This window comes from Oryctolagus cuniculus, chromosome 6 (assembly GCF_964237555.1).
Source record: "Oryctolagus cuniculus chromosome 6, mOryCun1.1, whole genome shotgun sequence".
Lineage (NCBI taxonomy): Eukaryota > Metazoa > Chordata > Mammalia > Lagomorpha > Leporidae > Oryctolagus > Oryctolagus cuniculus.
Window position 1 is genome coordinate 62,013,063 of NC_091437.1, and position 15,509 is coordinate 62,028,571.

Genomic DNA, 15,509 nt, shown 5'->3' on the forward strand with positions numbered 1-15,509 from the left:
CTCAGTCTATCTGTTGGCCTCAGTTGTTTTAGTTGTGAAATGGGGAGAAGAATGCCTCGAGATAAGGTAATCACAAACATCAAACAAGATCAAGAGTGGGAAAGTGTTTTGGATGGTGTACAAAAGTGAGTTGTTCTGATGATGTCATCCAAAGAGAAAAGGGGCTTATAACGTCACAGGTACACACCTGTGACTCACCCTACTATGAAGGCACCCTTCAAAGCTCCTGATGCAAAACAAACAAACAAGCCACTGCCTAATGGGAGGTGTTTAAGGCAAGAGGGCTCCACCCTCATGCACGGATTAACCCCAGTCACACAGGAGCTTGAGGCTGCATGGTCGATCTCTTGCTCTCTGTCTCTTTGCCTTTGCACAGGAGGTGGAACAGTGACAAGGCCCTTGCCAGATGCCAGCCCCTCTGTCTTGGACTTCCCAAAATCTGAAATCATGGGCCAGGGAGTTTTGGAGCATGTAGATTATCCAATCTAGGGTATTCTGCACGAAATGGACTAAGATCACCCCTACCTCTCCTTTCTTATTCCATAGAAGATCAATGTGCCCTTCTTTCCTTAAACATTCTTAGCTGGCTTATACTTCAGAGAAGATTCCACAATGACCTGCACAATAGCTCAAGCCTTTCCAAAGACAAAAACAAATGAATGCCTTGTTATAAAGTCTGTTCCTCCAGAAGGTTGAGCACTGAGATCACTGCAGTGGGCAAGACAGACATGATCCTTTCCCCAGCAGTTTCCATTCTAGTTGGGGAGATGCTAAGTGACCAACAAGTAAGCATGTAAGTACACTGACTCTTTGTATTCACAGATTCTGCATTTATAGACTCAACCAACCACGGATCAAAAATATTTGGCAAAGAATTACATCTGTAGTAAACATGTACCACCTTCTGTATTGTCATTCCCATTATTCAATATAGTATAGCAACTATTTGCATAGCATTTACATTGCACTAGGTATTATAAGGAATCTAGAGATGATTTAAAATATGTAGGAGGATATATGAAGATGAAATGCAAATATTATATCATTTTAATTAAGGGACTTGAGCATCCACAGATTTTGGTATGTGCAGGAGGTCCCGTAACCAGTTTTCCCATGGAAAGAACGGGATGACTATAAAATTACTTCCCAGAGTAATGAGGACTAAAAGAAAAAAGGAATTGTGCTAACGAGGCAAGGATGCTGCCAGGTAGGGCCTTGCAGGCTGTGATTAAAAATGTAGGAATCAAATAAGCAATCATAGGAAGAAAAGAAAGTTACTTTGGCCTCTGCTTCTCCTGTGTGCCTTCATGCAGCAGATTAATTCAACACCTATTGTGTGTCAGCCACCATGCTAGGAGACAGAGACAGGGAGAAAAATAAAACATGGAAACAGTTTTGATGAGTGTGGCAGCTGAGGACACAGTTGCATAAGTAATTATGATACAATGTGATAAGAAGTCTAGAAGAGCATTGTAAAGGCTAGGGGAGCCCGGAGGAAGAAAGACTAACTGTGCCATAGGTGTCAGGGAGATTTTCATTGAGAATGAGGACACTTTCCCTTGCAGATGAGCCATTGGTAGTAAAGGGAAGACTATTTTTATAGAAAGCTTTTATTTAATAAATATAAATTTTGTAAGTACAACTTTTGGATTATAGCAGTTTTTCCTCCCATGCCCACACTCCCACCCCCACACCTCTCCCACCTCCTACTCCCTCTCCCATCCCATTCTTCATTAAGATTCATTTTAATTATCTTTATATACAGAAGATCAACTCTATATTAAGTAAAGATTTCAGCAGTTTGCACCCACACAGACACACAAAGTACAGAGTACTGTTTGAAGACTAGTTTTACCATTAATTCGCATAGTACAACACATGAAGGACAGAGGTCCTACATGGGGAGCAAGTGCACAGTGACTCCTGTTGTTGATTTAACAATTGACACTCTTATTTATGATGTCAGTGATCACCCAAGGCTCTTGTCATGAGCTGCTAAGGCTGTGGAAGCCTCTTGAGTCCACAAACTCCGAAATTACTTAGGGCCATAAGCAAAGTGGAAGTTCTCTCCTCCACTCAGAGAAAGGTACCTCCTTCTTTGATAGCCCCTTCTTTAAGGGAAAACTATTGCAGCCAAGGGGAGCAGCAGGTGCTAAGACACAGGGGTGAACCTGTTCGGTCATACGGTGGCACACTGGAGAGGAGGGCCTATGTCTTGCTGATGAAGGATCTAAAATGCCACAGCAAAGAAGGTGTGTGTGTGTGTGTGTGTGTGTGTGATCTAGAAAGATTCCTCTGAGGCATGGTTGATGCTGGACAAGAATGAGGTACTTGGGGCCGGTGCCGTGGCTCACTTGGCTAATCCTCCACCTGCGTCGCCAGCATTCCATATGGGTGCCGGGTTCTAGTCCCGGCTGCTCCTCTTCCAGTCCAGCTCTCTGCTGTGGAGGGCAGTGGAGGATGGTCCAGGTGATTGGTCCAGGTGATTCCACCCGCATGGGAGACCAGGAGGAAGCACCTGGCTCCTGGCTTCAGATAGGCGTTGTTCTGGCCGTTGCGGCCATTTGGGGAGTGAACCAATGGAAGGAAGACCTTTCTCTCTGTCTCTCTCTCTCACTGTCTGACTCTACCTGTCAAATAAGTAAAAAAAATTAACTAATTAATTAAAAAAAAAAAAGAATGAGGTACTTGAGGCCAGCCTTGTGGCACAGTAAGTTGCTGCCTGGGACACCAGCAACCCATATCCCATATCCGAGTATTGGTTGGAGCCCCAGCTGCTCCCCTTCTGATCCAGCTCCCTGTAAAATGTGTCTCAGATGATGGCCCAAGTATATGGGTCCCTGTCACCCACGTGGAAGACCCAGATACTGTTCTTGTTCCTGGCTTTGGCCTGGGCCAGTCCTGCCATTGTGGGCATTTGGGGCATGAATCCACAGATGGGAGATATATATCTCTCTCACACATACACAGAGAGAGAGAGAGAGAGAGAGTCTTTCTAATAAACCAATAAATAAAAATCTTTAAAAAAAATAAGGTGCTGGAGGCAGTTAGATGGTAAGTGGAGTTTCCAACAGGGCAGGTAGGTATACAGCCACATTTGGCGGTTGGTCACAGACGGGAGAGGGGAGATTTCCAAGGCGAAATGTCCTAGTCACAGGCCCCCTAAGTCCCCAAACTTCAGGGCAGAACCTCTGTGTGAGGAACTCCCCCGTCTCCCTCTTGATTTCACAGCCACCTCTGCTGGCGCCCTCTCTCCTCGCCGCCGCCGCCAGCCCCCGCCTCTTTGCTCAGGAAGCTCGGGTCTCCCAGGGAGCGGGTCTGCCCTTGGGGGAGGCCTCTCGGTTCTGTGCCTGCAGCTGGGCTGACAGTCGGGGCGCGCGGAAGAGGGGCTTGGCGCCCCCCGCCTGCACATGTACTAGCCCAGGCAGGAGGAAGCGCCTCGGCGGAGGAACCGGGGAAGAGGGGGAGGCAGAGGCGCGCCAGCATCTCGGTCCCGGGCGCCCTGGTCGGCCGCGGAGGAGCTGCAGCCTCCAACAGGTTCGTAGAACGCGCGCTCGCTCTCGCGCCCGGCAGCCACCTGCTCCGGCGGCGTAGGTTAGCTGCAGAGACCCTCGCCTTGGGCCCCGCGCTGCGGCGCTCCCCGCAGGCGGCTCCCTCCGGCCTCTCCCCCGCCCCGGCAGCGCTCAGCCGCCGGCGGTTCTTCCGGGGCGAGGCGGAGGGCGCCGCGGGCTCCCTTCCCCTTCAGCACCACTTCGGGGACGGAGTCCGTGCCCCGGCGGGGGCCTCCCCTGTTCAGCACCGCCCCGGCGGACAGCGTCGCCGGGCGAGCTCCGCGCCTCTGTCGGTCCCGGCTCAGCCCCGCGGGCTCCGCTCCCCGCGTCAGCACCGAGGCGGCGGACAGCTTCTGCCAGCCGCCCGCGTCCCGGCCCCTGGCGGCAGACAAAGCGAGGGGCTACGGCCCCCTGCATTCCCAGGGGGAGTTGGTGGGTGCCTCATTGGGGGATATCGGTGTCTCCCAGAGCGGGGTCGGGGACGAGCCGGAGAGAGGGGGCCTAGCTACAGCCCCGCTTCCCTGGCTCTGCCATTCGCCAAGGCCTGGCGGTGCAATGGCGGGTCCCGGCTGCAAAGGTCCCGGGCTCGGTAGGGCGCGCCAGGCCTAGTCTGAGCTCCTGCCCAGGAGGGAGTGCACCGCCGCCTGTTTCCTGAGGACCCCCCACCCATACCCCCTCCCCCACCCGAGCCGGGACCGGGGACTTCCGAGAGCCTAACATAGATGCCCGCTGGCTGGCAGCTGCGATCGCTGACTCTGGCTGTCCCCGGAACATCCCTAGAAAGTGTGAGGCTGAGTTTCCGTGGGGGGAGGGCGCCGAGAAACCGCGGGGAAGCCGCACCAACGTGTGGGGCAGCTACAGGCTCCCCCACCCCCACTTGCCCAGAGTTCCGCCTCCACCTCCGGAGAAATCCCGGCCCGCAAGGAAGGAAGTGGGGGAGGGGTGACCCGGGCAGCGGGTTGCAAACGCAACTAAGCTTTGGGAGACTGCAATTAGCAAGACAAGAGGTTTGAGCGGGTACGCGAAGCCGGGAGGTTCCCGAACTGGGAAGCCAGCTCGGCTGCCGGAAACCAAACGGGGAAGAGAAACCTTCCCTCCCAGAGCTGGAGGTGGGAGGGCCCTGGGATCATGTGATCCTCGAGATGGCTGATAGTCTCACCGGGAGACGGCGCCTAGGGGGCAGAGGTGATCCGCCCAAGGTCGCTCAGCGGTTCAGTAGCACAGCTGGGCCCGAAACCCAGGCCTGTTGTGTAACGTTCACAGAGAAGACTTTTTAAACCCCAGATACAAGAAGAGCGAAGCGGTTTCCATTCTGAGCCCAGTCTCAGTTCTGTCGCTGTAGTAGTGTGTGACCTTGAGCAATCCACCTCTGACTATCTTGAGCTGTTAAGGAGAAAAGACATGGGGTGGGTGCTGTGGTGCAGTGGGTTAGAGCCCCAGCCTGCAGCGCTGTGGTATCACACGTGGGCACAGGTTCAAGTCCCAACTGCTCCACTTCCGATCCAGCTCCCTGCAGGTAGGCCTGGGAGAGCAGTGGAGGAGTGTTTGGGCCCCTGCACCCAGGCTTCTGGCTCCTGGCTTTAGACCACTCAATTCCAGCCATTGCAGCCATCTGGGGAGTGAACCAGAAGATGGAAGACCTTTCTCTCTCTCTCTCTCTCTCTAACTTTTTCAAATAAATAATAATTATAAAAAAGGATATAATCACACCCACTTGTGCTGGGGATTTAGTGGGCTGGCTAAATAACAAGCTTAGTTTAGAACCTGGCACACCTGGCACACACCAGCTCCCCAAACCGGTACTACCCATTGCTGTGTACCCGTTGCTGTAGTTATTCTTTCTGTAAACATGCTGAGAACCTGGCTGTGCACTGAGGGGACAGAGCAGTGTCCCAAGGATGACAGAGATCAGCAGAGGAAGCAGAAAAAAACCACGGTTGTAATATGGTGTGAGAAGTGTCGAGGCAAGTACACGAGGCTGCAGGATCTCCGAGGAGGAGTGACAAACTGTGGAATGGAGGAAAAGGCCCCCAGACAGATGGAGCTGTGTGCAAAGGCTTAGAGGTGTGAATCACAGCCACGAGGGTGATGCCACTGAGCCGGAGGGTCCTCAGGACAGGGACTGCGAAGTGACAGGAGAAAGGGGGGGTTTGAAATATTGAAAGTATAATAGAATAAAACCCATGTATTCAATAGTGCACCAATTTTATGTCATCTCTCTGTCCCTCCTCACACACATGCATGCACACACACATACATACTTTGAAGCAAACTCAAGACATCATATCATTCCATGCAGAATGATTTCTTTTTTTAAGATTTATTTATTTATTTGAAAGCAGCTTCTTTTGAGTATCCCATGTGGGTGGCAGGAGCCCAAGCATTTGGGCCATCTTCTGCTGCTTTTCCAGGCCATTAGCAGGGAGCTGGATGGGAAGTGGAGCATCCAGGACTTGAACTAGCACTCATAGGGGATGCCAGTGTTGCATGCAGTAGCTTTACCTACTATGCCATAGCACCGGCCCCTCACAGAGCAATTTCTAACATCATTAACAACTTCTGCCATTCAAATGTGTTGTGCCTCCTTGGAAGCCATGAACTCAAGTCATAACTTCTGCCTGCACTGTCCCATTCTTAGCAGAAAGGTTTGAGGGTGGGGTATATGAATTAGAAGAAGCTGCTTCTGGAAAAAACAAGGGTACATCCACCCTTGGCAAGGTTAGTGATTTCTACCAACCTCCCTGGGCCATCAGCCAGTGACTGTTTGCCAGAGTGACCAAAAGACAGACAGGGCCCCATCAAGAAGAAGTAGGCTCTTCCCAAAGTCGTGTGAGTCAGGAGCTCATCGGGGTAGAAGGCTGGGAGTTACAGAAATGACTGACTTGGGAGTCATCCCACCAGGTTTTACAGATGGGGAAGACAAGAGCAAGAGAGATGGGGTAAAATTTACCCCAGGTCCCACAGGGTTGAGACCACAGCCATGGTCTTTGAACTTGTGATCCAGAGTTCACCATTCCACCTGCCAGTTTAGACCCAATGGTTGCTGAGCCCATAGACTGTGGACACCACATCCTTTCGCAGCTCCAAGAGCCCAGAAGGAGGTAGGGGATGTGAGGCAGGACGAGTCCTTCCTGGTTCTCAAGAGGTTGACAATGTATGACCATGGGGCTTGAAAACTCTTTGACGACGTGTCCTTCCGTACACTTTCAAAGTCAGGTGCTCCTGCCAGCACCTTCCGGTTACTGTGTGACCTCTCTGCTGGCCCTCTTGCTCCTTATTAGCAAAGGCTCTGCAGGCAGACTCTGGGGCCTCATTTCGGTGGGTTTTTGACAGTCCTTCCGAGTGCTTGTGAAGCCTCCTTTTCCCCCACTGGCCCTGACTTTGGCTGCACATCCCTCTCGGCTGCAGACTGCAGCTCCTCTGGGGGTGTTAAATGAGTAGCGTTTGGCCCAGGCCCTGGCAGATCTCAGAGCTCTTGTGCCTTTTTGGAGCACACAGGCTCTCCAGTTCCTGATGAAATGTGACAGCCGTGATAGGTCTGGGTGCCCCGATTGGGCTCTGGAGCTCTGACTACACCAATCAGCATTTTGACTTTTCAGGGAAGTGCCTGCAACACTGGGGAGGGCAGGGTCTCACAAGCTCCCCCGCCTCCTGAGACACGCGCGCGCACGCATGCAAGGAGCTCTCAGCAGCCCTGGTGAAGAGAACAGCCAATAAAATTGACTTACTTCTGGGAGTGTGACTGCAGGCAAGACAAAGGAAGGTGATAAAGATAGTGAACTTCAGCTTGTGAAATTGTCCTGGCTATTAGCCTGGAATGAGACCGATTTAGATGTATTATATTACCCGGGCCTAGTTGTATTGCAATATACAGGATCCCAAGGGGCACCTGGTGAGCATCCACTCTTCCTTCGAGATGGTTATTCAGTGAACGGCTGCTCTGAGCCAGGTTCCGCTCCAGGGGCTGGTGATACAGCAGAACAAGACACCTCTGGTGCCTGTCCTTTGGGGCTTACGGCGTGGATACAATCATCAATAACAATTACAAAGTAAACATGAAAACACTAAGGCTGACACACAGACCAGGGAGGCCTGTTGGAAATGGTGACCCGGCACGGAGGCCCAAGTCACAAGGAAGAGTTGGTCCATGTGCGGATGTGGGGCCGAACAGTGCAGGCAGAGGAAATAGCTCTAGCAGAGGCCCTAATGTGAGCCTGCACTGTTCTGGGGGGACGGGCAGGAGGCCAGTGTGGCTGGAGCACAGTGATCAAGGGGAGAGCGCAGCAGGTGAGGGCAGGGAGCGAGCCGCCAGTGGATCAGGCAGAACCTTCTCGGCCATGGCCAGCCTTGGGATTCTATCCAAAATATCATGGATTGTCGCTGGATGGTTGGAAGCAAGCGGTGCTAAAAACTGGTCTGGGTTTTTAAAGCGTGCTGTCGTTGCTACGTGGAGAATGGATGACAGAAGCTTCTGGACTGGGCACAGAGGAGACAAGGGAGATGGAGACACGACCTCCCCCCCCCCACCTCAATGTGCTCAGCACAGACAAGAATGGCCAAGCCCCGATGTGAGGTTGCCACTGGGGTAGGGAGGGCAAGGCCTTGTGGGAATACAGAGACAGGAGTGAATTCAGCCTGGGAGGCATCAGGGAAGACTTTGTGGAGTTGGGCGATGGATGTTGAATTGTACCCAGCAAATGAGAGTAGCAGGGCTAGAGCATAGGTAGGCAAAAGGCAGTGTATAGTCACACTGGATTCCATGGTCCAGGAGGCAGGTTGCCCAGGTTCAAATCCCGGCTCTGCCATTTAGTAGTTGTGTATGTGTGTTTAGGCAAGTTTTGTACTTCCGTGGGCCTCAATGTCTACTTCCTTAAGCCGAGGAGAAGCCAAATCCTTATTTTAAAGGATTTGAGTGGAGATTAAAAAGTGAAAATTTGAGAAGCACTCTGACAGTCCCAGCACTAAGGAAGTGCTGTATGTGAGCCTTGCTGAATAGAAATGGTATGAGACAGCAGGGAGCAAACGCTGAAACCTGACGCTCAGTGGCTTTGGGTCCCGGCGGAGATGCCCATCTTGCTCCATAAGCAGTGAGAGAATCTTCAAAGGTTGCTAAGCAGAATAAGATAAAACCCGGAAGGCCCAGAGAGGGGAGGGGACTGGCCCACAGTCACACAGCAGGACTCTCTGTTATTTGTCTGAGGCCAAGGGCAGAGTGCATTTGCTTCTGCCACTGCATCCTCAGAATCTCGAAAAGCACCCAGAATATTCTCAGTAAATATTTGTTCAATATGTTGCGGAATCAATGGCCAAAGGGGATGAGAAATGTCAGGAGCCTTGAATCCTTGAGAAGGTCAGAGCATTTGCACAGTGGAAAATGAACAAATTCAAGGAAACTGAACTCCTCGAGGTGTTGACTCCAGCTTGGGGGATTCTCAAGCCCCTCCAAACCCCAGGTTCTCTCCTATAACAAGAGACATCAGTGCCCACCCCCACCCCAGGCAGCCCCTCAACCCACAGCAAGCCTGGCTGCCTAGGGTTCAGAAGTTAATCCTGGTAAAGTGCCTGGAAGATGAAGACTGTTCCCCAGACATCCGCGTGGTAATTGCCAGTGCGGAGAAAATGTAGCTCCGTATTTGCAAGAGGCAGGTCTTTGTATTCCACACACACAAAAAAAAAAAAATTAAAAAAAAAAAAGCAGCCATTAGAATTCCTGTCTGTGACTTGGAGAGCTATGACAGCCAGGCGGGCCAGTAGGGTCTCTGCAGTTCAAGTAGCAGATGGCAAGAGACTGGGAGGAACTCAGCCCCACTCTGACATCGCCAAACGCCTACTCGGAGCAGAGCCTGGGGCCAGACGCTTCTCCAACAGGACACAGTCCCAGCCCTGGCACTGCCCAGCTGGTGAACTTGGGCAAATCCCATCATTTCTCTGAGTTTCAAGTTCATCATCTGTAAAGTGAGAGTATACTACCGCCCCACCCCCAACCCCCAGCCCCGGGGGCACTCGCTCGATTGACAGGCTGTGTGCAGCAAAAGTGCTTTCAGTTCTGACAATGACCCTCGGAGCGGGGGTTGTCACCCCACTTCCCAAATGTGGAAACTGAAGCCCAGAGAACGGCTCATTGAGCACCTGCTACAGGCCATCTGGTTTAGGAGCTGGAGAGACAGCGGCGAATCGCACAGACAGGGGCCGCGTGTTCACAGAGCTCAGGTTCCTGTGAGGAGACAGAAAACAAGCAAGTAAACACATCAGATAATTCCACCGCGTCATACCTGCGCTAGGAGGGGACTCAAACAGGCGGGCGTGCCAGGCAGGATGCAGGCAGTTGAAATAAGGTGGCTGGGGAGACTCCAAGGGAAGATTACTGAAGATGAATGATGAGAAGAAGCCACCCAGGGGACAAGCATCCAGATAAAAGGAACAGAACGTGCAGAGGTCTTGGGGCAGGAAAAAGCCCAATAAGTTGGGTGAGACAAAAACCAAGTGAGAACAGGGCGGGGACTGGCAAATGATGAGGGCACAGAGGTTGCAGGCGCCACATCAGGCTGGGCCTTGAAGGCTAGGCAGAGTCTATTTGTAGGGGAGAAAAACAGCATGATCTGAAAGGTGACAAAGCCACTTCCTTCAATTGTCCATGCAGGAAGGGGCCAGACGGGATGAAACCCGAGTCAGAGGGATCCCCTGGACTTTCCTTCGGGCCCACAATCCGCACCAGAGCAGGTCAGCCAGGGGCAGGCCAAGTGATGCACCTGCAGGACTCACCTGCTACCAAGTAAATCCACCGGCCAGCTGGCTGCGGGGGGCGCTGCAGGGTGGGGGTTGGGGGCTGGGTGCCTTGCTGGTTGCAGAGAGAGAAGACTTAGCATAGGCCAGACCAGGGTGATCCCTGTAAGAGTGGCACCTGCTTCGGGTGCACAATTTAAGGGAGTGCTTAGAAAACTCAGTCTCCGAGATAAATAATGTTTTAATTTAGGACAAAATGTTCATGATGAATAAAGCATATCAAAATTATGAATAAGGACAGGGTACAAAAAAAAAAGCCAGGATTCATGCAAAGAAATCAAGTAGAGGGATTCACGCATTAGCAAGGCCTCATGCTGTACCGGTAACCTTTTCTCAACTACAGGGACAGCCCCCTGGGGTCGGGCTCTGTTCCCACAAGTCGGTGGGCTCACAATGAACCGAGAGGAAAACACAGTCCTTAAAGAGCCTCAGAGACCTCTGTCTGCCTTAGTAGTGGGGACAGGAGCCCAGAGCAGAGACCACACAGTGAGGAAGTGATGCCAGGACCAATCCCAGGCACCAGGGGCACTGCCTCTCCAGCCTCAGTTTCTCCTCTGCAAATCCAGAGCTAATAAAACCTCGACCCCAGGATTCAATAAATTATGTAGGAGCCCACTAGCACCTGGCTACTCCCACAGCATCAGCAGTGGAGCGGACGGCAGAAACGCAGACTCTCGGCTGCATGCCGGACCTGCTGAGTCAGAATCTGCCCTGTTGGAAGACCTTCCCCACCCCCTCGCTGCCCCCTGCCAGGTGATTGGCACACTGTGAGAGCCTGGGAAGCTGGTTAATTCTTGGCACAGAAACGACGCTCATTAAACCAAACCCTCAGTGAGATTCTTGACTTCAGGCAAGAGGAAACTCCCAGCTGGAGAGACGAGCTCTTGAGATGGACACCTCTTTAGGTACTCAATTTTGAAGCCAGGGAGCCTGACTAAGCCCTCTGTGTACTTAACCATGTGGGTCCTGCACTTTGTGCATCTGCATCTGTACAATGGGAGAGTAACGATGACAGGTAACGTGTTTGCTGTGAAGGGAAACTGAGATCACACAGGGAAACCGCTCAGCACAAGGTGTGGCATGTAGTAATTGCTCAATAAAAAATGCCTGCTGGTTTTGCTGACCGTGGCAGCTCAGTGAAATGAAATGAGAACACTTGTATAGCTGTTTGCCATTTATAAAGCACCTTTACTTTATACCCTTTCAACTGAGTTTCAGAACCCTGTGGGTAAGACAGCATGAAATAAAACCATTTTATAAATACAAAAAAATCTAGACTCAGGGGTGAAATGAATTGGCCAAGTTAACCAGGATTGGAGTTCCTGGAGTTTGATGCTAAAATCTGTGTCAGCAACAAATTATCCAACGAATAACCATGGAAAAGATCGAAACCCGACAAAGACGATATTAGACACTCAGAAGTGGCGTCGTGCAACCTCCCTACTTGACAGAAGGGAGAACAGCTAAGGCCAACAGAAGGCCAGCAGCTCGCTCGTCCGGGGTGTCCCAGACAGAATGCAGCTGGCAAGGCGGCCCGCCCAGACTCCTTCTAGGGACCCAGGCCCCCCTCCCTCCCCTGTCTGGCCAGCTCCGTGGACAGGGGGAATGGTCAGGAGACATCCCGGATGCTCCTCCACTCCAGCCAATCAGGAGCAGAGGGGATGGAAGTTGGCATGACCAAGGTGAGGGCTGCAGCGTTGCTGGGACAGCGTTTGGGAGCATCCAGATGGCCAAAGAGACTTTGCTGGGGCCAGGGCTCAGGCAGGGACCAGAATCTGCCACTGTGATTTTCTTGGGGGTTGGGAGAGCACCTCCAGCTCCACGGGGCAGGGCATGCAAACCTCCCCGCCCCCCGCCATGTCACCGCTCCACCCCGTCCTGGAGGCTGGCTCACTTTCTCCCCAGTTCCACCCTGCAACAACACCAAGTCCTGCCATTGACGCCTCCCATCTTTGCCATTCTTGAGCCACTGCCTTAGCGCCTTTCCCTGCCCTCAGCCTGAAAAGAGGATGGCAGGCTCCCGTTCTCGTGCCCACTCCCCCCAGGACCCCCAGGGGAATCCCTCCTGGCTCCTGTATCCCCCGGGGTGCATCCAGGCTCCTCCGAGGCCCCTCAGAACATGGCCCCGACAGCCTGTCATCTCTTTTGACCCAAGGCTGCAGCCAAGCCTCACTTGTCCAGGTTCCCTGAGTAGATCTCTGTGCCTTTGTCGATGTTGTTCCTTCTACCTGGAAAACCCTTCCTGCTGCACCGTCCCCTCGGCCTCCTCCATGTCTCAGCTGCTGCTTCACCTCTCAGGGGAGCCCTCCTTGCTGCTCCCGGCAGAGGGTGGCACTTGGACGAACCTCAGTTCAAGAGGGTGTCGCATTGCGCTCTGACCACCTGCTTTTGTACTGGCGTCCTCCAGTAAGCTAGGAGTTTTTTTCCCATCTCATTCCTAGGATAAGACAAGAGGCCTGGCTTCCAAAGATGCAAGACAAAGTCCTCTCTGGGCCTCCTTGCATACTCTGTGTGATGGGAGTTGTGACATTGGCCTTGACAGGTTAATGGGAAGCTGGAGGCTATGGATGTGAAAGACTTGGTGCACAGTAGATGCACTGGAATCGGCCCCTCACCTGCACAGGGAGGGCGACTGGTAGGTGACAGCCCCAGGAAGAGTGAAGCCCCTCTTGTGATCTGACACTCATGGCGCCCACAAGCCCCAAGACCTAGGTCTTCCTGACACCCTGTGCCCACCTTTATTCATTCAATCAAAGTTCCCCAAGCATCTACTGTGCACCAGACACTGTGCCAGCTGTTTGGGGCTCCACAGTCGGCTGACATTAAACACTGTCTTTCTTTGCTTTCTTAAAAGCAAAGCCTCCTCACCCTGCATACAGGAGGCTGTGCCTGAGGGCAGAAAATCTGCCCCCCCCACCCCGGCCACTTGGAAAAACAGCTGCCCTGTTTTCACTTGCAGCTGCCGCTGGAAATCCCAATACTGCCAGCTCCCTGGGAGCGGGGTTTGTGCCTTCCCTGTGCACTGCTGTGTCACCGACATTCAGAGCAAGGGCTGGCCCAGGGGTTCACCCACTTAGTCTCTCATTCATTCATTCACTCCAACAGGCACTTATGAAGCCCTGCTAAGTGTCAGGCTCTGGGGAACAGGCGGGCCCTGTTCTAGCAGTGGGATTGGGATGTGGGGGTGACATTAGGGGGTGGCAGGGCCACGGAGTCCTGTGGCTGAGGCCAAGGGGCCAGAGAGCTTTGTTACCCTGGGCAATCCCTGAAGCCTTCCATTAACATAAGGCGCCCGGGGTCTGCTGGTCTCTGTGGGGGTCCCTGCTTCACCCAGGACTGCCTCTGTGGGCTGGGCAAACTTGTGCTTTTCCCAAACCCCAATGCCTACCTCTAACTGAGACAGTCTTATGAGCTTCCTGGAGCCGCTGTGGGTGGGCCCTGCGGCGGTCGGCAGTTGGGGGAGGCAGTGGCAGGTTGTGTCGGGGCGGGGGCAGGCACAGCTCGCAGGCCCTGGTGGGCACCCAGCCACAGGAAGCCCTGCCTGCTGCAGCAGACAAGAGAGTGAAGACGCCAGGTTCCGATCCCAGCCCGCGGCGAGCAGCTCACTCTGCTCTCTGCCTCTGGATTCTCACACATGCGGTGGGGACAGACATCAGCCTCCCTCATCCCAGATGAGTGGGAGCAGATCTGGCCCACCATGGAGCAAGGCCCAGCCACGGGGGACCTACGTCCTCTCAGGCCTTGTGGAAACACAGTCGTGGAAGAGCCAACCCAGGCCTCGTAAAGAATGCCTGGTGTCCCCTAGAGTCAGGCAGAGGGAGGAACTAAAATTTGCAGGGCTACTATCGAACGGATAGCTCCACCCACATGTTCTCAGCTAACAACAGCAGCAACAATAAGCCACGCACAACCGGAGCTTGTAAGATATGCAGTTGGTGCTAGTAGAAGCCCCATTTTACAGATTAAGAAACCGAGGTTCAGAAGCTGTATAGATGTTCCCAAAGGCAGATACCACTGACAACAAATCCTGTCCATTGACGCCCACCAGAAGTCGCCCTGAAGGCAGAAAACAGCATGGCCAGTGGTATAATCTAAGCATTGCCTGGACAAGTGAGTAAGAGGGGAACCCCTACAGGTTAGGGGAAATGGAGCCCAGAGCTGGGCCTGAGGCCAGGCAGCACCCTGTCCCACCTAGCCTTCTGCTGGAGCCAAGAGAAGCAGTTGGGACCGAGTGCGAGGGAAGGACATGCCCGCCATGGGACTGGGTTCTGTGCCCATTGAGGAAGCCAGCATCCCACAAGCTGGCTCCTCACCTTCAGCATACTCTCTCTTCCTCCAGGAAGCTGTGTGTCTCTGACATGCCCACCTGCTCTGCTCAGTGACTGGAGACGCCGGTATCAGCTCAGCCAGCAAGCAAAGGTAAGGGTACTGCCCAGGGTCTCATCCATGGGCGGTGTTCAGGGTGTTCAGCGTGATGACATTTTTCCCTCTGAGCTTGCCAAGAGCGCTCCGAAGTTGCAATGAGATGGGGCAGTCGGGCTGTGTGATGGAAGGGTGCAGGTGCACCTCTTCCCAGCTGTTTCCAATGCACATCGTCTTATTCAATGCTCCCCAGTCTACGGATGCTGAAACTGGAGTTCAGAGGGGAGAAAGAATTTGCCTAAAAACTTGAGACTGGCAGGTGGTGGCTAAGGCTGACGAATTCTGACCTGCTGTTTCTTGTGTGTAGCCCGTGACCTAGGCGCATATGTGCTCAGTTCGTGTTTGATGAATGAATGAGTGAACTAAGGAACTGCCCCCAAATCAATGGCAAGGTGGAATGAGCTGGACCCTGGTTCTTCTGTCACCTCAGGTCCTGCGTTGTTTCTTCTTGAACCCTTGCCTTCCTGTATTAATAAGCAAACTCAACCCCACCCCCACCTCAGGGTCTCAAGGCTTGTGTGTGGCATCCATTAGTCCCTCCTCCTGAGAACAGGACCCGTGGCAGAGCAGTCACCCCCAGGTCCCCCTCCAGGTGGCTGGCCAGGCTTGGCTCACGCCCAGCGTCCCTCCATCCACGTCGCCTGCTCCCCACCACCCACTCCAGTAATCCAGTGAGCATAGTTGTAAACTTGTTTCTTTAAATAAATAGTCTTGAGTTTCATACCAAATAGTCTTTTAAGAGGAGGCACGTCT

General features: G+C 53.0%; 1 protein-coding gene across 1 annotated transcript in view; it reads left to right on the plus strand.

Moving 5' to 3' along the window:
* Positions 1–3,263: 3,263 nt before the first annotated feature.
* The window catches only part of CPLX2 (complexin 2), an 81,793-nt gene continuing 69,547 nt past the window's right edge, over positions 3,264–15,509 (plus strand). The window contains exons 1-2 of the mRNA XM_051843633.2: positions 3,264–3,537; positions 14,674–14,753. The gene's annotated coding sequence lies outside the window, so the exon portion shown is untranslated. The remainder of the gene's footprint in view (positions 3,538–14,673; positions 14,754–15,509) is intronic.